The sequence below is a fragment of the Mobula birostris genome, chromosome 30 (assembly GCF_030028105.1).
Source record: "Mobula birostris isolate sMobBir1 chromosome 30, sMobBir1.hap1, whole genome shotgun sequence".
Lineage (NCBI taxonomy): Eukaryota > Metazoa > Chordata > Chondrichthyes > Myliobatiformes > Myliobatidae > Mobula > Mobula birostris.
The window spans coordinates 39,422,974-39,444,654 of NC_092399.1; positions in this window are offsets into that span (position 1 = coordinate 39,422,974).

Sequence of the window (21,681 nt, forward strand, 5' to 3'; positions counted from 1 at the left end):
AATAATAAATAGTAATAGAACCATAAATAGTTAAATAGTAATATGTAAATTATGCCAGTAAATTATGAAATAAGTCCAGGACCAGCCTATTGGCTCAGGGTGTCTGACCCTCCAAGGGAGGAGTTGTAAAGTTTGATGGCCACAGGCAGGAATGACTTCCTATGACACCCTGTGCTGCACCTCGGAGGAATGAGTCTCTGGCTGAATGTATTCCTGTGCCCATCCAGTACATTATGTAGTGGATGGGAGACATTGACCAAGTTGGCATGCAACTTAGACAGCATCCTCTTTTCAGACACCACCATCAGAGAGTCCAGTTCCATCCCCACAACATCACTGGCCTTACGAATGAGTTTGTTAATTCTGTTGGTGTCTGCTACCCTCAGCCTGCTGCCCCAGTACACAGCAGCAAACATGATAGCACTGGCTACCACAGACGCGTAGAACATCCTCTGCATCGTCCGACAGATGTTAAAGGACCTCAGTCTCCTCAGGAAATAGAGACGGCTCTGAACCTTCTTGTAGACAGCCTCAGTGTTCTTTGACCAGTCCAGTTTATTGTCAATTCGTATCCCCAGGTATTTGTAATCCTCCACCATGTCCACACTGACCCCCTGGATGGAAACAGGGGTCACCAGTACCTTAGCTCTCCTCAGGTCTACCACCAGCTCCTTAGTCTTTTTCACATTAAGCTGCAGATAATTCTGCTCACACCATGTGACAAAGTTTCCCACCGCAGCCCTGTACTCAACCTAATCTCCCTTGCTGATGCATCCAACTATGGCAGAGTCTTCAGAAAACTTCTGAAGATGACAAGACTCTGTGCGGTAGTTGAAGTCCGAGGTGTAAGTGGTGAAGAGAAAAGGAGACAAGACAGTTCCCTGTGGAGCCCCAGTACTGCTGATCACTCTGTCGGATACACAGTGTTGCAAGCACACGTACTGTGATCTGCCAGTCAGGTAATCAAGAATCCATGACACCAGGGAAGCATCCACCTGCATCGCTGTCAGCTTCTCCCCCAGCAGAGCAGGGTGGATGGTGTTGAACGCAGTGGAGAAGTCAAAAAGCATGACCCTCACAGTGCTCGCTGGCTTGTCCAGGTGGGCGTAGACACGGTTCAGCAGGTAGACGATGGCATCCTCAACTCCTAGTCAGGGCTGGTAGGCGAACTGGAGGGGATCTAAGTGTGGCCTGACCATAGGCCGGAGCAGCTCCAGAACAAGTCTCTCCAGGGTCTTCATGATGTGGGAGGTCAATGCCACCGGTCTGTAGTCATTGAGGCCACTGGGGTGCGGCGTCTTCAGCACAGGGACGAGGCAGGACGTCTTCCACAGTACAGGAACCCTCCGGAGCCTCAGGCTCAGGTTGAATACATGGTGAAGTACTCCACGTAGCTGAGGAGCACAGGTTTTGAGCACCCTGGTACTGACACCATCCGGTCCTGCAGCCTTGCTTGGGTTGAGACGTTTCAGCTGTCTTCTCACCTGTTCAGCTGTGAAGCCCACCGTGGTAGTTTTGTGTGGGGGAGGGGTATAGTCATGAGAGCAAGGTGGGGGACTGTGAGGAGGGGTAGGAGGGGAGAGTGGAATATGTGTTGGTTGGAGGCCGACAACAAATGACTCATGTGGGGGATGGGCAGGGGCCACAATGTCAAATCTGTTAAAGAACAGGTTAAGTTCATTAGCCCTGTCCACACTGCCTTCAGCTCCTCTGTTGCTAGTTTGCCGAAACCCAGTGATGGTCCTCATCCCCCTCCAGACCTCTCTCATGTTGTTCTGCTGGAGTTTCCACTCAAGCTTCCTCCTGTACCTGTCTTTAGCCTCCCTGATCCTGGCTTTCAGGTCCCTCTGTATTGCCCTCAGCTCCTCCCTATTTCCATCTCTAAACTCCCTCTTTTTAGCGTTCAGGATGTCCTTAATGTCCTTTGTCGCCCATGGCTTGTTATTTGAATAACAAAGGACAGTTCTTGTCGGAACATTGCAGTCCACACAGAAGCTGATGTAATGTGATGCATTCTGTGAGCCCATCAATATTCTCTCCATGTGGCTCACAGAGTGCCTGCCAGTCTGTCACCTCAAAACAACCCTGGAGCGCCTCATAAGCCTCCTCCAACCATTTCCTCACTATTCTCAAGGTTGCAGGTTTACTCTTCACCAGAGGCACGTAGCAGGGTTTTAGATGCACCAGGTTGTGATCTGACCTTCCCAGTGGGGGGAGGGGAGAGGAGCTGTATGCATCCTTAACGTTAGTGTACATCAAATCCAGAGTCCTCTCCCTTCTGGTTGTACAGCTCACATACTGCGTGAAGTTGGGCAGTGTTCTAGCCATGGTAACCTGGTTGAAGTCACCCGAGATGGTAATGAGGGCACTCGGGTGCTGGGTTTGTAATCTGGCTATGACGGTGTAAATGATGTTACATGCCGACGTCGGGTTGGCAGAGGGAGGGATGTACACAACAACCACAATTGCATGCGAGATTTCCCTTGGCAAATAATATGGCCGGAGTCCAACAGCAAAAAGTTCAATATCCAGGCTACAGACACGTTCCTTGATCATAATATGCCCGGAATTGCACCATCTGCTATTTACCAGAACTGCCAGCCCCCCTCCTTTATGCTTACTGCTCTCAGTGCAATTCCGGTCAGCTTGAACGGTCTGGAAGCCCTTTATGGGAACGCTTTGATCGGGTATGTCCTCGTGCAGCCATGACACTGCTCTCCCGAAATGTATTATAGTAATTTTGCAAGCTTAGTAATCATAAACTCTTCATTCCTATCAAAATCATTGATGTATATGACAAGCAGCAAAGGTCCCAAGGCCAATCAGTGTGGTACACCACTGGTCACAGGCTTCCAATCATGGTTGTACTGTAACTCTCCACCATCACCCCGCCCTCTTTTACTCAAACAATTCAGGATCTACTTGACTTTGATCCTTTAAACTTTAACCGTCTGAACCAGACTTCCATGTAAATCTTGTAAAAGGCCTTGCCGATGTCCATGTGGACTATATCACAGCCCTTATCACCCTGTTTTGTTCCTCAAAATCGGAAGTTAGTCACACAAGATCTGACATCAACAAATCTGTGCTTACTATCCCCATCATCGCTGGCTTACCACATTTTTCCAGTTACTTTTCTAACACTGATATTCATCTCATTGGCCTGTCCTTGTATCTCCTTTGGAACATGTTTGTGGTCGTCAAGTCATCCAGCCCTCATGTGGGGCAAGTGAAGATTTAGATACGTGTGACAGAATTCCAGCTAACCCTCTCCCTATTCTCTTGGCCCCAGGGATTTATCCACTTCTCTGGTCTTTAGCTTTTCAGCCCATCTAGTTCATGCTGAACTGTTTTTCTGCCTGTCTCTATTGGCCATAGCTCTCCATATTCCTTCCATCCATGTTCTTATCCAAATGTCTGTTAAAGGTTGCAATCGTCTCCACACTCCACCATCCCGAGTGAAGAAGTTCCCCATGTTTCCATTACACATTTCACTCTTCACCTTTAACACATGACCTCTAGTTCTAGTCAGATGAGAAAGCTTGCTTGCATTATACACCTCATAATTTTGTATACCTCTATCAAATCTCCTCTCATTTTCTAGTGTTCCAGGGAAAAAAGTCTAATCTATTCAACCTTTCCTTATAACTCAGGTCCTTAAATTCCAGCTACATCTTTGTAAATTTTTTCTGTACTCTTTCAATCTTATTGATATGTTTCTGTCATGGTCCCATCTGGCACCTGACTATTTACCTCAGGAATAGGGCCTCAATCCCTTGTTTAATTTCCAATCATTCCCAGGTTCCACTAACTACACACACCTGCTTTCCATCAGAAAATGCAGGATAAAGACCCTGTGATCAGAAAAAGGAGCTGATAGTTTGTTGGTCGACTCTGGTGTGAGTAATCTCGTTTCATAGTTCTTAGGACTGTTAGTTCTAAGTCTAGCATCGCTCCTGGATTCTCTCCAAACCCAAGTCTTCAGGTAAAGAGTCTCCTAGAAACCGATTCTATGCTCACTACGGCAATAACGCCTTCTGACTCTGCCCCCACAGCAGTGTTCTGCACTTGAGTTTGACCACCGCCACGCTGTGTAACAGTTTCCTGTAGGCAGATGACCAGAACTGCACTGGGTTTCATCTGCGCCTTATGCAAGTCCAACAGAACATTACAACTTTAGTATTCATGACTTTGATATATGATGGTAAGTATGCCCAAAGCTCTCTCAACAATCTTAACTACCTGTGATACCACTTTCAAGGAATTATGGATTTAAGACCATACAATATAGAAGCAGAAGTAGACTGTTTGGCCCATCGAGTCTGCTCCGCCATTCAATCATGGCTGATCCAATTCTCCCAGTCATCCCCACTCCCCTGCCTTCTCCCCATACCCTTTGATGCCCTGGCTAATCAAGAACCTATCTATCTCTATCTTAAATGCACCCAATGACTTGGCCTCCACAGCCACTCGTGGCAACAAATTCCACAGATTTACCACCCTCTGACTAAAGTAATTTCTCCGGAATCTCTGTTCTAAATGGATGTCCTTCAATCCGGAAGTCATGCCCTCTTGTCCTAGACTCCCCTCAGTCAGTGAGTGCGGTCCGGAATCCAGGGTTGACGGCTATGCACCTCTGTCTTCTTTGATCTTGCTCTATTTTTCTGGCCTCAGCATAACTCAGCCCAGTCCATTGCCTCACATTATAGTTTGCCTGCCTTCCTCTTTCCCTCTTTCCTTCTGTCACCCCTTCCAATTACAATTTCTGCAGTCCACCACCTCTTCACAAGTGCCCGGCATGTTCCAGCTTCCTTTTCTGCACATTCTTCAGCAATTCCTTTTCTCTCCTCGCTCTCTTCAACACTTCCATATTACTGACCTTCATCACCCATCTAATTTTCTGCATTCTCCTTAAACACCACATTTCAAATGTCTCCAGTCGTCGTTGCGCTTCCTTGCATAACGTCCACGATTCGACTCCATAAAACAGACTGCTCCAGACGTAGCATTTCCAAATTCTACAACGCAGCCCAAAGTCCCACAGCACATCACTCAGGCTCCAGAAAGTTGATCTTGCAATCTCAATTCTTCGTCTAATTTCTGAATCACATTTCCCATCCTGTGTGACCATCTGTCCCAAGTACACAAACTTCTTGACTTGCTCTATGCCTACGTCGTTAATTTTGATACTGATTTTGGAGACTTGTTCTTCTGTGATACTACCATCATCTTTGTCTTTGCAGCATTTACTTTCATTCCAAATCGTTCACCTTCAGCATTTATCTTATCTACTATTCTGCGTAACTCGTCCTCAGTCTCGGTTAACAACACTGAAACGAGGCTTTGCAATACGATCTACTCAACAGGAAAGTGGCCAACAGATTTTGTGGTGTCAGAGTTTGTCATGATCCCAAAGAAAAGTAAGAGCACAAAATGCTCAGACTTTAGAACTAAAAGCCTTGTAAGTCATGCCTCCAAGATCTTGTTATTAATACTTCTAAGCAGAATAAAACGGACATTTCTTAATGAAATTAATGAGTGCCAGAGCAGATTTATACTGGGTAAGGGTACCCGTGAAGCGATTTTCAATTTGTGAATGATTGTAGAACAAGGCCTAGAAAAAAAAAGACATTTACATGTGCTTCCTGGATTACGATAAAGCTTTTGACCGAGTCAATCATGAAGAGCTGGTCAATTGCCTGAACTCATTGGAGCTGGATGGGAAAGATGTTCGACTGATTGTGAGTCTGTACTGGCACCAGAAGGCAGTAATAAGAACTAGTGGTGGGAATTCACTGGAAGTTGAGATCCAAAAAGGGGTTTGCCAGGGCTGCATTATTTCCCCTTTATTATTTAACATTTACTCAGAGGTAATCTTCAGGGTGTTGAACGATGAAGCTGGTGTCCAAATTGGTGGAGTGACGTTAAACAACTTGAGGTATGCAGACTCCCCTACCATGGGAAATAACTTTGCCATATCTAATCTGTTCAGGACTTTTAATATTTGGAATGTTTTTATGAGATCCCTCCTCATTCTCATGAATTCCAGGTAATACAGCACAAGAGCTGCCAGATGTTCCTCAAGGTAACCTTATGAGGAATCATTCTCATGAATCTTCTCTGAACTCTCTCCAATGTTAGTATATCTTTTCTAAAATTAGGAGCCCAAAACTGTACACAATACTCCAAGTGTGGTCTCACGAGTGCCTTATTGAGTCTCAACATCACATCTCTGCTCTTATATTCTATACCTCAGAAATGAATGCCAACGTTGCATTCATTTTTCTTCACCACCAACTCAACTTGGAGGTTAACCTCTAGGGTATCTTGCACAAGGACTCCCAAGTCCCTTTGCATCTCTGCATTTCTCCCCATCCAAGTAATGGTCTGCCCGTTTATTTCTTCCACCAAAGTGCATAACCATACACTTTCCAACATTGCATTTCATTTGCCACTTCTTTGCCCATTCCCCTAAACTATCAAAGTCTCTCTGCAGGCTCTCTGTTTCCTCAACACTACCCACTCCTCCACCTATCTTTGTATCATCAGCAAATTTAGCCACAAATCCATTAATCCCATAGTTCAAATCATTGACATACATCATAAAAAGCAGCAGTCCCAACATCGACACCGTAGAACTTCACTGGTAACCGGCAGCCAGCCTGAATAGGATCCCTTTATTCCCACTCTCTGTTTTCTGCCGATCAGCCAGTGCTTCACCCATGCTAGTAACTCCCCTGTAATTCCAAGGGCTCTTATCTTGCTAAACAGCTTCATGTGCAGCACCTTGTCAAAGGCCTTCTGAGAATCCAAGTACACCACATCTACTGCATCTCCTTTGTCTACCCTGCTTGTAATTTCCTCAAAAAAATTGCAGTAGGTTAGTCAGGAAGGATTTTCCTTTTAGTAAACCATGCTGGCTTTGGCCTATCTTTTCATGTGCCTCCAGGTACTCCCTAATCTCATCCCTAGCACGTGACGTCAACAGGGCAGCGCAGAGAGTTTAAAAAGGAGACCACCCTATACAGTGGGCAGCTGTTGGAGCGGGCAGCGGAGTGAGTGGGAGCAGAGTGTAGGGTTTTGGCTTCAACGGGCTTCAGTGGTAACGGGAAGAGGCGAGAGCGAAGCACCAACTCTTTTTTTCTCCCCCCTTTCGCTAATCGGCCCAGACAGACAGGAACAGTAGGGCTCTCACAGCTAACGGCACGATCTAACAGTTTAAAAAGTTCGTCTGTTTGGCGAGGTAAGTGGGTGAGTAGACTTATTTTTCCTGTTTCATTCCTGTAGAATTAGATAGCATGCCTGCAGGGTTAGTGCTTTGTTCAGGGTGTAAGATGTGGGAATCCTGGGAGACCTCCAGCCTCCCTGATGGCCACATCTGTGCTAGGTGCACCGAGATGCAGCTCCTCAGAGACCGTGTTAGGGATCTGGAACTGCAGCTTGATGACCTACTGCTAATCAGGGAAAGTGAAGAGGTGATAAACAGGAGCTACAGGGGTCATCCCTAGGCTACAGGGGTCGGAAAACTGGGACACTGTCAAGAGAGGGAAGGGAAATGCCCGGATAGTGGAGAGCACACCTGTGGCTGTACCCCTCAGCAACAAACATCTTGTTCTGGATGCTGTTGAGGGGGATGACCTGACAGGGGACACCCACAGTGAACGGGTCTCTGGCACTGAGCCTGGCGCTGTTGTGCAGGAGAGAAGGAGGGAGTAGAGGAATGCGATAGTCGTAGGGGATTCCATAGTCAGGGGAACGGACAGGAGATTCTGTGAGCCTGATAGAGATACCCGCATGGTGTGTTGCCTCCCAGGTGCCAGGGTACGGGATGTCTCAGATCAGGTCCTGAATATTCTGAAGGGGGAGGGTGAGCAGCCAGTTGTCTTGGTACATGTTGGTACCAATGACATAGATAGGACAAAGGAGGAGTTCCTGAAGAGAGATTTCTGGGAGTTAGGAAGGAAGCTGAGAAGCAGGACCTCCAGGGTAGTAATCTCCGGATTGCTACCTGTGCCATGTGCTAGCGAGGGCAAGAATAGTAGATTAGGTAGGTTAATGCGTGGCTGAGAGACTGGTGCAGGGGGCAGGGCTTCAGATTCTTGGATAATCGGGATCTCTTCTGGGGGAAGTATGACCTGTTCAAAAAGGACAGGTTACACCTGAACCCGAAGGGGACCAATATCCTGGCGGGACAGTTTAATAGAGCTGTTAGGGAGGGTTTAAACTAATTTGGCAGGGGGATGGGAAATGGAAAACAGAAATAAATCTAAGGTAGTGAGCAGTAAAGATGTCAGGAAAGACAGGCAGGTGATGGGGCAAATTTGTAGCCATTGGGATGAGTTGCAGTGCAATAAAGTTGCAGTAAAATCAAAGCGAAAAGTACCAAATACTGGTCTTAAGGTGTTGTACTTAAATGCATGCAGCATAAGGAATAAGGTGGATGATCTTGTCGTACAGCTACAGATTGGCAGGTATGATATTGTGGCCATCACTGAGACCTGGCTAAAGGATGCATGTCTCTGGGAGCTGAACGTCCAAGGATACACGGTGTATCGGAAGGATAGGAAGGTAGGCAGAGGGGGAGGCGTGGCTTTATTGGTAAGAAATGATATTAAATCATTAGAAAGAGGTGATATAGGATCGGAAGGTGCAGAATCTTTATGAGTTGAGCTAAGAAATAGCAGGGGTAAAAGGACCCTGATGGCAGTTATTTATAGGCCTCCAAACAGCTGCAGGGATGTGGACTACAAATTACAACTGGAAATAGAAAAGGCTTGTCAGAAGGGCAGTGTTATGATAATTGTGGGGGATTTTAACATGTGAGTGGATTGGGAAAATCAGGTCGGCACTGGATCTCAAGAGAGAGAATTTGTAGAACGTCTGCAAGATGGCTTTTTTAGAACAGCTTGTTGTTGAGCCCACTAGGGGATCAGCTGTACTGGATTGGATATTGTGTGATTAACCGGAGGTGATTAGAGAGATTGAGGTGAAGGAACCCTTAGGAGACAGTGATCATAACATGATTGAGTTCACTGTGAAATTTGAAAAAGAGAAGCTGAAATCTGATGTGTCGGTATTTCAGTGGAGTAAAGGAAATTACAGTGGCATGAGAGAGGAACTGGCCAAAGTTGACTGGAAAGAGACACTGGCGGGAAAGACGGCAGAGCAGCAGTGGCTGGAGTTTATGCGAGAAGTGAGGAAGGTGCAAGACAGGTATATTCCAAAAAAGAAGAAATTTTCAAATGGGAAAAGGATGCAACCGTGGTTGACAAGAGAATTCAAAGCCAAAGTTAAAGCAAAGGAGAGGGTATACAAGGAAGCAAAAATTAGTGGGAAGACAGAGGATTGGGAAGTTTTTAAAACCTTACAAAAGGAAACTAAAAAGGTCATTAAGAGGGAAAAGATTAACTATGAAAGGAAGCTAGCAAATAATACCAAAGAGGATACTAAAAGCTTTTTCAAGTATATAAAGAGTAAAAGACAGGTGAGAGTAGATATAGGACTGATAGAAAATGATGCTGGAGAAATTGTATTGGGAGATAAGGTGATGGCAGAGGAACTGAATGAATATTTTGCATCAGTCTTCACTGAGGAAGACATCAGCAGTATACCGGACACTCAAGGGTGGCAAGGAAGAGAAGTGTGCGCAGTCACAATTACGACAGAGAAAGTACTCAGTAAGCTGAATAGTCGAAAGGTAGATAAATCTCCCGGACCAGATGGAATGCACCTTCGTGTTCTGAAGGAAGTAGCTGTGGAGATTGCGGAGGCATTAGCGATGATCTTTCAAAAGTCGATAGATTCTGGCATGGTTCCAGAGGACTGGAAGATTGCAAATGTCACTCCGCTATTTAAGAAGGGGGCAAGGAAGCAAAAAGGAAATTATAGACCTGTTAGCTTGACATCGGTGGTTGGGAAGTTGTTGGAGCCGATTGTCAAGGATGAGGTTACAGAGTACCTGGAGGCATATGACAAGATAGGCAGAATTCAGCATGGATTCCCTGAAAGAAAATCCTGCCTGACAAGCCTATTACAATTTTTTGAGGAAATTACCAGTAGGCTAGACAAGGGAGATGCAGTGGATGTTGTATATTTGGATTTTCAGAAGGCCTTTGACAAGGTGCCACACATGAGTCTACCTAACAAGATAAGAGCCCATGGAATTATGGGAAAGTTACATACGTGGATAGAGCGTTGGCTGATTGGCAGGAAACAGAGTGGGAATAAAGGGATCCTATTCTGGTTGGCTGCCAGTTACCAGTGGTGTTCCACAGGGGTCCGTGTTGGGGCCGCTTCTTTTTACATTGTACATCAACGATTTGGATTATGGAATAGATGGCTTTGTGGCTAAGTTTGCTGACGATATGAAGATAGGTGGAGGGGCCGTAGTGCTGAGGAAACGGAAGGTCTGCAGAGAGACTTGGACAGATTTGAAGAATGGGCAAAGAAGTGGCAAATGAAGTACAATGTCGGAAAGTGTATGGTTATGCACTTTGGCAGAAATAATAAATGGGCAGACTATTATTTAAATGGGGTAAGAATTCAAAGTCCTGAGGTGCAACGGGACTTGGGAGTCCTCGTACAGGATTCCCTTAAGGTTAACCTCCTGGATGAGTCGGTAGTGAAGAAGGCAAATGCAATGTTGGCATTCATTTCTAGAGGAATAGGGTATAGGAGCAGGGATGTGATGCTGAGGCTCTTTAAGGTGCTGGTGAGACCTCACTTGGAGTACTGTGGGCAGTTTTGGTCTCCTTATTTAAGAAAGGATGTGCTGAAGTTGGAGAGGGTACAGAGAAGATTCACTAGAATGATTCCGGGAATGAGAGGGTTAACATATGAGGAACGTTTGTCCGCTCTTGGACTGTATTCCTTGGGGTTTAGAAGAATGAGGGGAGACCTTATAGAAACATTTCGAATGTTGAAAGGCATGGACAGAGTGGATGTGGCAGTTGTTTCCCATGACGGGGAGTCTAGTACAAGAGGGTATGATTTAAGGATTGAAGGGTGCCCTTTCAGAACAGAAATGCGAAGAAATTTTTTTTGTCAGAGGGTGGTGAATCTATGGAATTTGTTGCCACGGGTGGCAGTGTCATTGGGTGTATTTAAGGCAGAGATTGATAGGTATCTGAGTAGCCAGGGCATCAAAGGTGAGAAGGCGGGGGAGTGCGACTCAATGGGAGAATGGATCAGCTCATGATAAGATGGTGGAGCAGACTTGATGGGCTGAATGGCCAACTTCTGCTCCTTTGTCTTATGGTCTTATGGTCTTATGATCTAACAATCGATTCCAACAACCTCCCAGCCACTGATGTCAGACTAACAAGTCTATAGTATCCATTCTGCTGCTTCCCACCCTTCTTAAATAGCGGAGTAATATTTGCAATTTTCCAGTCATCCAGTACAATGCCAGAATCTATCGATTCTTGAAAGATCATCGTTAATGCCTCTGCAATCTTTCCAGCTACTTCCTTCAGAACCCAAGGGCGCATATCCACCCTCAGACCATTAAGATTCCTGAGCACCTTCTCAGTCATAATTTTCACTGCATATACTTCACCTCCCTGACACTCTTGAATATCCGGTATACTGCAGATGTCTTCCACTGTGAAAACTGATGCAAAGTATTCAGTTCCTCTGCCGTCTCTGGTTCTCTCATTACAATATCTCCATTGTCATTTTCTATCGGTCCTATACTCTCAACTCTCTTTTACCCTTTATATACTTAAAAAAGCTTTTAGTATCTTCTTTGATATTAGTCGCCAGCTTGCTTTCATAATTCATCTTTTCCTTCCCAATGACCTTAGTTTCCTTCTGAAAGTTTTAAAAAGCTGCCCAATACTCTATCTTCCCACTAGCTTTGGCTTCCTTGTATGCCCTCTCTTTTGCTTTTACTTTGGCTCTGACTTCACTTGTCAGCCATGGTAGTGTCCTTTTCTCATTTGAAAATTTGGAATATATCTGTCTTGCACTTTCCTCATTTTTTGCAGAAACTCCAGCCATTGCTGCTCTGCTGTCCTTCCTGCTCGTGTCTCTTTCCGGTCAACCTTGGCCAGTTTCCCTCTCATGCCATTGTAATTTATTTTATTCCACTGAAATACCAACATATTGGAATTTAGTTTCTCCTTCTCAAATTTGAAAGTGAACTCTATCATATTGTGATCACTGTTCCCTAAGTGTTCCTTAACCTTAAGCTCTCTTATCACCTCTGGATCATTGCACAACACCCAATCCAGCACAGACGATCCCCTAGTGGGCTCAACAAAAATTTGTTCTAAAAAACCATCCCTTAGACATTCTATAGATTCTCTCTCTTGAGGTCCAGTACTGGCTTGATTATCCCAATCCACTTTCATGTTAAAATCCCTAACAATTGTCATGACATTGCCCTTCTGACATGCCTTTTCTGTCTCCTTCTGAAATTTGTAATCCACATCCCAGCTGCTGTTTGGAGGCCTGTATACAACTACTATTAGGGTCTTTTTACCCTTGCCATTTCTTAACTCAAAACCTTCCAGATCTATGTCATTCCCTTCTAATTGTTTAATATTATTTCTTATACACAGGGCCACACCACCCCCTCTGCCTACTAACCTGTTTTTCTGATACACCGTATATGCTTGGGTGCTCAGCTCCCAATGGCAGCCATCCTTCAGCCAAGTTTCAGAGATGGCCACAATGTCATACTTGCCAATCTGTAGCTGAATTTCAAAATCGTCCATTTTATTTCTTATGCTGCGTACATTCAAATTTAGCACTTACAGTCCAATATTTGTTGCTTTCTGTTGTAACTTATCCCACTGGCTGTGATTATGCCTCATCTCTTGCCTGTCCTTACTATCATCTCTGTTGCACACTATCTTTCATTTATTTCTGTTTTCCCCTTCCTCAGCTCTATCACTCTGGCTCCCATCCCCCTGCCAAAATGGTTTAAACCCTCCCGAACGGCTCTATTAGATGTGCCTGCTCGAATATTGGACCCCTTTGGGTTCAGGTGTAACCTATCCTTTTTGTACAGGTCGTACCTCCCCCAGAAGAAGCCCCAATGATCCAGGAATCTGAAGCCCTGCCCCCTACATCAGTCTCTCAGACACGCATTATTATACCTGATCACACTATTCTTGCACTCGTTAGGACTTGGCATAGGCAGCAATCCTGAGATTACTACCCTGGAGGTCCTGCTTTTCAGCTTCCTACCCAACTCCCTGAATTCTCTCTTCAGGACCTCCTCCCTTTTTTCTACCTATGTCATTGGTACCAACGTGTACCAAGACTTCTGGCTTTTCCCTTCAGAATACTCTGCACCCAATCCAAGACATCCCATACCCTGTTACCTGGGAGGCAACACACTATCTCTATCAGGCTGACAGAACCTCCTGTCTGTTCCCCTCACTATGACTACCGCATTCCTCATCTTCTTCTCTCCCTTCTGCACCACAGAACCAGGCTCAGTGCCAGACCATGGTCGTCCTCTGCCAGGTCACTCCCCACAACAGTATCCATAACGAGATAACAATTACTGAGGGGGATGGCCACAGGGGTGCTCTCTACTATCTGAGCTTTTCCCATCCCTTCCCTGACAGTCACCCACTTGTCTAACACCTGCAGCCTCAGAATGACTAAGTCCTTGTAGCTCCTGTCTATCTCCTGCTCACTTTCCCTAATAAGCTGTAGGTTATCGAGTCACAGCTCCAGATCCCTAACTCAGTCTCTCAGGAGTTGCATCTCAGTGCACCTGTGCAGATGTGGCCATCAGGGAGACTGGAAAATTCCCAGGATTCCCACATCTGATACCCAGAGCAAAGTATTAACCCAAAAGACATGCTGTCTATTCCTAAAAAAAATGCATGGGAAAAACGAAGTCCACTTACCTCACCGAAGCCTGAATGAGCCAAAGCCCTACCATTCTACCTCAGACCACTCCATCGATGACCGCTCCTTTGAAGACCGCTCTGCTCAGCAATGTCTCCCTTTTATGCCTGAACCTTCCCTTACAGTATATTTACAGATTTACAGTATATTCCCAGATTACTTTTTTCTTCCACACTCCTAAATGTCCTACTGTGTATGTCCTAACATGGTTTATCCTTCCAAAGTGCAACACCTCCCTGAATTCAATATTCCTGAAGAGATTAATGCCATTCGCTGCTTTATATTTGTCATATGTTTCCAATTTTTTATCACATACATGATGTCCATTGACATCCAGGGTTCTCTCTCCTGGATTTTCATCATTACAGCAACATGCTGATCCTGAACTCTCACTATTTCAATGTACACTGTGTCCCAATCCCTCAAAGTGAATGTAAACCCTCCCCTACAGCATAAGCAAACCTCCTTGCTGGGAATTTGGACCAGTTCTGGTTGTGTCACATCTGCTCAGCTTGTACCTTCCAGCTTCCACGGAACTGGTGCCTGTGATACAGAAGCCTAAGCTCTCCTTCCTGCACTATCCCTTGAGCCGCAGACAACAGATCTATATGCAGTACCTATTCCTATACTCATTATCTTCTGACAATGGAAGGAACCCAGAGATTATAATCTTGGCAATTTTGCTGACAGTTATTGATGACCCCTTGTCCCGCTTGGTGGCGCAATAATATCAGCGCCAGACTCCGGAGTGAAGGTTCCCGAGTTCGAATCCAAATCGGGTTGAGCGGTGAGCTAGCAACTTGGCCTCGTAAAAACAAGAATAGCTTGCTACGGAAACACCGTCATGATGGTGCCCCGATAACTCCTCTGCCGAGTTAAGGGCTATTCTTCTTCTTAGTATTATTATTGATGACCCAGCTTTTTACAATGTCATAGTCATAGTGCAGAAATAGGCCTTTTAGCAATTTAGTTTGTGCCAAACTGTTTTATGATCCTTCTTCCCTCTAGTTTAACTGTCAGACTCCAGCTACTTATCGTCCCCTTTCAATTTAACTTGAAACCACTTTGATACTTTCCCTGGCTCTGGCATCAGGAAGGCAACACACCATTTAAGGACATATTAAAAGTCAAAAGTTAATGATGGGCCTGAAGATTGTGACTAAATATAGAACCCAGCAAGTGAGAGTTTTAAAAATTATTAAGAAGGTAATAATTGGTCACGTGTGTAACTGTGTGGGCCTGTTACCATGTTGTATCTTTAAGTAAGTAAATAAATAAATACTAGAAGCTTTTGATGAAATATCAACTTCATAGAGGGGAAGAAATAGAAATATCGATTTCAAAAATTTCAAACAAGGTGTCAGATGATAAAACAGATAATTCCTGAAGTGGAGGGAGAATGCAGAGAGCCTGGAACCCAGCCCTTCAGCCCAAGCTATCTATGCTGACTGTGAGCAAGTCCCATCTGCCCACGTTTCCTATTTATCTACTTCCTGAGATAGCTTGTAAATGTTGCTAGTCTTCCCGGGCAATAATAAGTGCCCAACCACTGGAACTGGTCACTCGTCCCAAATACAGACAGTATTTTATGTGAAGAAGCTGTCCCCGATGCCCCTTTTAAATCTCTCGCCTCTCATCTTAAACCTATGTCCACTTTCTCCCTGGGGAAAAAGACTTCATGCGCTCACTCTGTCTCTGTTTACAGGACTGTCTCTGCCCTTCACAATCTTTTATACCTCCATAAAGTCACCTCTCAATTTATAGTCCTGTGTCCCTGGTCCCTGCACAATGTTTAAACTTGCTGGGTTCCCAGTTTCTGCACTTTCGGTCCACTCAATGCACCTCTGGCTCCTGTGGTTCCTTTAACTCACCTGGTTCTGTAGCTGTGCTCCTTTCATGCGGACTAGGCACTCCATTTAATTACACCAGCTTCTCTGGAATGTCACTGCGTGACACCTTAAACAAAGTAAGCTAAAAGTGTGTTGGATACAAATAAAATGCCATTTAATAGACAGGCAGCACCAAAACCCTGAGGATGTCAGATTAATGGATTTAAGTGAATGATGATGAATCAGCAGACCATTTTATATCTCTACGTTTTTGCCAATTTCACAGAATCCCACTGAACAAAGAGTTCTGTCTGTGAGTGCAGACTGCAGCTTCGAGAGAGGGAGAAAGCCCATTGGCCTATAAAAATAAAATCCAATGACTCATCATGGCAACATTCTTTTTGTGGTTATTATTTATTTATTTTTATTCGGATACAATGCAGATAAGCCCTTCCAGCCCTTTAAGCCACGCTGCCCAGCAACCCCTGATTTAACCCTAACCTAACCATGGCCCAATTTACAATGACCAATTAACCTACTAAACGGTACATTTTCAAAAACTGGGGCACCTGGAGAAAGCCCACATACTGTATTCCACAAACTCCTTACAGAGGATGTTGGGATTGAACACTGAACTCTGACGCCCCAAGTGGTAACAGTGTCACGCTAACCAAAATGCTATTGTGACACCCATTATAGACAATAGACAATAGGTGCAGGAGTAGGCCATTCAGCCCTTTGAGCCAGCACCGCCATTCACTGTGATTATGGCTGATCATGCACAATCAGTACCCCGTTCCTGCCTTCTCCCCTTATCCCTTCACTCTGCTATCTTTAAGAGCTCTACCTAACTCTTTCTTGAAAGAATCCAGAGAACTGGCCTCCACTGCCTTCTGAGGCAGAGCATTCCACAGAACCACAACCCTCTGTGTGAAAAAGTTTTTCCTCAACTCCGTTCTAAATGGCCTACCCCTTATTCTTAAACTGTGGCCTCTAGTTCTGGACTCCCCCAACATCGGGACATGTTTCCTGCCTCTAGCACATCCAATCCTTTAATAATCTTATATGTTTCAATCAGATCCCCTCTCATCCTTCTAAATTCCAGTGTATACAACCCCAGTCACTCCAGTCTTTCAACATATGACAGTCCCGCCATCCCGGGAATTAACCTCGTGAACCTACGCTGCACTCCCTCAATAGCAAGAATGTTGTTCCTCAAATTTGGAGACCAAAACTGTACACAATACTCCGGGTGTGGTCTCACCAGGGCCCTGTACAACTGCAGAAGGACCTCTTTGCTCCTATACTCAACTCCCCTTGTTATGAAGGCCAACATGCCATTAGCTTTCTTTACTGCCTGCTGTACCTGCATACTTACTTTCAGTGACTGATGAACAAGGACACCTAGATCTCGTTGTGCTTCCCCTTTTCCTAACTTGACACCATTCAGATAGTAATCTGCCTTTCTGTTCTTGCCACCAAAGTGGATCACCTCACACTTATCCACATTAAACTGCATCTGCCATGCATCTGCCCACTCACCCAACCTGTCCAAGTCACCCTGCATTCTCTTAACATCATCCTCACATTTCACACTGCCACCCAGCTTTGTGTCATCTGCAAATTTGCTAATGTTATTTTTAATCCCTTCATCTAAATCATTAATGTATATTGTAAATAGCTGCGGTCCCAGCACCGAGCCTTGCGGTACCCCACTAGTCACTGCCTGGAATTCTGAAAGGGACCCGTTAATCCCTACTCTTTGTTTCCTGTCTGCCAACCGATTTTCTATCCATGCCAGTACCTACCCCCAATACCATGTGCTCTAATTTTGCCCACTAAACTCCTATGTGGAACCTTATCAAAGGTTTTCTGAAAGTCCAGGTACACTACATCCATTGGCTCTCCCTTGTCCATTTTCATAGTTACATCCTCAGAAAATTCCAGAAGATTAGTTAAGCATGATTTCCCCTTCGTAAATCCATGCTGACTCGGACCGATCCTGTTACTGCTATCTAAATGTGCCGCTATTTCATCCTTTATAATTGACTCCAACATCTTCCCCACCACTGATGTCAGGCTAACTGGTCTATAATTCCCTGTTTTCTCTCTCCCTCCTTTCTTAAAAAGTGGGATAACATTAGCTACCCTCCAATCCACAGAAACTGATCCTGAATCTATAGAACATTGGAAAATAATTATCAATGTGTCCACGATTTCTAGAGCCACCTCCTTAAGTACCCTGGGATGCAGACCATCAGGCCCTGGGGATTTATCAGCCTTCAGTCCCATCAGTCTACCCAATACACCATTTTCTGCCTAATGTGAATTTCCTTCAGTTCCTCCCTTACCCTAGTCCTCTGGCCACTATTACATCTGGGAGATTGTTTATGTCTTCCCTAGTGAAGACAGATCCAAAGTACCTGTTCAACTCATCTGCCATTTCCTTGTTCTCCATACTAATTTCACCTGTTTCTGTCTTCAAGGGCCCAACTTTGGTCTTAACTAATTTTTTCCCCTTCACATACCTAAAGAAGCTTTTACTATCCTCCTTTATATTCTTGGCTAGCTTACCTTCGTACCTCATCTTTTCTCCCCATATTGCCTCTTCAGTTATCTTCTGTTGCTCTTTAAAAGTTTCCCAATCCTCTGGCTTCCCACTCGTCTTTGCTATGTTATACTTCTCTTTTATTTTTATACTGTCCATTACTTCCCTTGTCAGCCACAGCCTCCCCTTACTCCCCTTAGGATCTTTCTTCCTCTTTGGAACGAACTGATCCTGCACTTTCTGCATTATTCCCAGAAACACATGCCATTGCTGTTCCACTGTCACCCCTGCTTTGGGTATTGTTCCATTGAACTTTGGCCAGCTCCTCTCTCATAGCACCATAGTTCCCTTTGTTCAACTGTAATGCTGACATTTCTGATTTTCCCTTCTCCCTCTCAAATTGTAGATTAAAACTTATTATATTATGGTCACTACCTCCTAATGGCTCCTTTACCTTGAGTTCCCTTATCAAATCTGGTTCATTACACAACACTAAATCCAGAATTGCCTTTTCCCTGGTAGGCTCTAATACAAGCTGCTCTAAGAATCCATCTTGGAGGCACTCCACAAACTCCCTTTTTTGGGGTCCAGTACCAACCTGATTTTCCCAGTCTACCTGCATGTTGAAATCCCCCATAACAACCGTAGTATTACCTTTGCAACATGCCAATTTTAACTCTTGATTCAACTTGCACCCTATATCCAGGCTACTGTTTGGGGGCCTGTAGATAACTCCCATTAGGGTCTTCCTACCCTTAGAATTTCTCAGTTCTATCCATACTGACTCTACATCTCCTGATTCTATGTCCCCCTTTGCAAGGGACTGAATATCATTCCTCACCAACAGAGCCACCCCACCCGCTCTGCCCACCTGTCTGTCCTTTTGATAGGACGTATACCCTTGAAAATTCATTTCCTAGCCCTGGTCCTCTCGCAGCCATGTCTCTGTTATTTCTACAACATCGTACTTGCCAATTTCCAACTGAGCCTCAAGCTCATCCACTTTATTTCTTATACTTTGTGCATTCATATATAATACTTTTAATCCATTACTCCCCTTACCTTTCACATCAATTCCTATTGCACTTGGCCATACTCTCCGATCCCTTCCTGAGCTTTGTGTCCCATTAATGCTGTTGTCTTTCTTAACTTTTCTTATTCTCTCTTTCCCTTTAACTCCATACTCACATTTCCAGTTCATCTCCCCCCCCCACTATTATGGTGTTTGTAAGGTGACAATTAAACATTGAAAGACAGAGACGCAAGGGAAACTGCAGATACTGGAAATCTGGAGCAACACACAAAATGCTGGAGGAACTTGGTTCAGCCACTGCAAGGGCCAAAGTATAGGTTTCTTCCACGATTGGATAGGGAGGAACCGGGTTTGGTGAGGAAAACCCTCAATTACTGTAGTAGTGTAACTACCAAGAGTCCTCTTGATTTTAGGAAATGCAATTTTATATATATATATAGCCATCCGTTAGTCTCGTGAGACCATGGATTTGCGCCTTGGAAGGTTTCCAGAGTGCAGGCCTGGGCAAGGTTGTATGGAAAACCAGCAGTTGCCCATGCTGCAAGTCTCCCCTCTCTACGCCACCGATGTTGTTCAAGGGAAGGGCATTAGGACCATACAGCTGGGCACTGGTGTTAACGCAGAGCAATGTGTGATTAAGTGCCTTGCTCAAGGACACAACACGCTACCTCGGCCAAGGCTCGAACTAGCGACCTTCAGATCACTAGACAAACGCCTTAACCACTTGGCCACAGGCCAACACATGTAATAGAGTACCACTTAATGCATTGTCTATGAATGTACGAATGACAAGGCGTTGCACAGTTTATTCCTGTAAATATATTTTTTATGATGAATAGAGTTCACCATGATATAAAAAATACTGGAAGAAGAGTAGGTCAGGCAGAACCTATGGACTTGATGAACGTTTTGGCCAATCACATCAACCGTTCATTTCCTTCCAATCATCCTACCTGACCTATTGAGTTCCTCCAGAGCTTTGTGTGTGTTGCTTTAAGCGTTCAAAGGCAGGTTGGAAGGAGGAATAGGAATTCTGACAGTGACCTGAGTAACTTTTATTTCATCTAGAAAGCGGATGGCTAAATATTTCATCAATCTCTGTGGGCTCATCCTGTATACAAAATGTCTGGATCTCAGGAAATTCATTTGCATGCTCTGGACTTTGACATACCATAGGCATTGTAACATCTTCTTTATCCAGAGCACGATGGAACTTTATAATTCAGGAGAAGAAATTAACTCAGCATGTCTCCTTCTAACATTATACTGAAAACAAAACAGCTTTTAAAACAACACAAACAAAATGCTGGAGGAACTCAGCAGGCAGCATCTATTGAAAAGAGAACAGTTGACGTTTCAAGCCAAGATCCTTCATCAGGACTGAGAATAAAGATGAGAAGTCAGAGTAAGAAGGTGGGGGAGGAGGGAAGAAATACAAGGCAGTAGGGATATGTGAAACAGGGAGAGGGGGAGGGGTGAAGTAAAGAGTTGGGAAGTTGATTGGTGAAAGAGATGCAGGGCTGGAGAAGGGTGAATCTAATAAGAGAGGATAGAAGGCCATGGAAGAAAGAAATGGGGGAAGAGCACCAGAAGGATGTGATGGGCAGGAAAGGAGATAAGTTGAGAAATGGGGAATAGTGAAGGAAAGAGGTAGGGACATCACCAGAAGTTCGAGAAATTGATGTTTATGCCATCAGGTTGAAGGCTACCCAGACAGAATATGAGGTGTTACTCCTCCAACCTGAGTGTGGCTTCATCGTGACAGCGGAGGAAGCTGTGGACTGACATGTCGGAATGGAAATGGAAAGTGGAATTACAATGGGTGGCCATTAGGAGATCCTGCTTTCTCTGGTGGACAGAGTGTAGGTACTCGGTGAAGCGATCTCCTAATCTATGTCGGATTTCACCAATATACAGGAGGCCACACCGGGAATACCAGATATAGTAGATGATCCCAACAGACTCACAGGTGAAATGTTGCCTCACCTGGAAGGACTGTTTGGGGCCCTGAATGGTAGTGAGTGAGGAGGTATAGGGACAGGTAAGTTTGAGGGCAGTGTGGACATTGGAGGCAAAGTAAATTGTCAATGAGCTCCGCGTGGGTGTAGAAAGCAGCACCAATGCAATTGTCGATGAAGCACAGGAAAAGCTGGGGAGTGATAACTTGGAATACAGACTGTTCAGCATTTTAAAAGCTTGCAGAACCACAGCATAAATAACACAGTTAAGAGCAGCCATGGCTCTACCTTCAGTGAAAAGGTAGTCTGAACTCCCCACTCATATCTGCTTTTGGAGAATGTGCACCATCTGTCTCCTGTGAGATCAGCTTTTGTGCGTACATCAGAAAGAAAAGTGAAAACCGCAATGCACTGAGCTGGGTAAATGCTGGGATCTAATTATTA